We start from the raw sequence: 1,032 nt of genomic DNA on the forward strand, positions 1-1,032 counted from the left end.
TTTACTATGGTTTTACGTTTCGTCTTAGACTCCTCAGTGCGTAGCAGTCTGGAAAGGAGAAATGCCGAGACAAAATGTAAAATGATAGTAAAAATGGGTATAAATTTGGGGGTGAAAAATTAGATATTTTACCATTCAAATGACCACAATTGTACGGCTAGCAAACCGAAACTTATTTCGTCCGAAACGTCAGTTTAGACATTACTCTTCGGTGTAATTACAAAAAGTGCAAAAGCAAGTAGCATTAACTTTACGTCTGCCTAGCGTTTCATGCTGAACCGTCAGGTCGCGATAGCAGTTCAACACAAACTGCTACGCACAGATGAGTAAGGGTGAAGCCAGAGAGAAAGCCGCACGCGAAGCGATATGAAACTTGACAGATCGCATGGAGTCGCGCGGCAGAGCTCCGTCCATTCAAGTTCAACAGAAATATGACAAGTATGTCAGAGTGAGTGCGATGCGATCGGTTAGTAGTCATATAAAATGTAAGGTAGTAGGAAGCGATTTTAGTTGCGTATTGAATTTGCAATGTTGATCAAACTAGTAGCAAAAGAATGGAATTCGCGTCAGCCAGAGCGCTATTGAAAGTTTACGAGATCTGATGTATACTTCAGTGAAAATCATAAATTTTTGAAGGACGTCCAGAAACTTTTTGTCCACACTTGGCGAGTGAATATCAATAATTTATACATTTAATTAGTATCTAACGAGGAAGGCAGATTGAAAAAGTGACATGCGAATACAACTATGTGATGAAAACCGAAAAAAAACTACCGCCGAGAAAAGACTCGAACCCGTAGTTAGCTCCTATCTCGGGAAATATTCGGCAGCGAAAGAAAAACAATTATATTCGCATGTTATTTTCCAATCTCTTTTCCTGGTTAGATCCTGATCAAATTTAAAAACTAGCTAAAAGCGGCTTTTCATCTTAACTTTTCTTGATTTAGTTTAGCAATTTATAGTTTTAAAATTCTTAAAATCCTAGAAGGCATCTTCGTTCTGCTGATATTCTTTCAAATCGCTATATAATTT

The sequence above is a fragment of the Malaya genurostris genome, chromosome 2, assembly GCF_030247185.1.
Source record: "Malaya genurostris strain Urasoe2022 chromosome 2, Malgen_1.1, whole genome shotgun sequence".
Classification (NCBI taxonomy): Eukaryota; Metazoa; Arthropoda; class Insecta; order Diptera; family Culicidae; genus Malaya; species Malaya genurostris.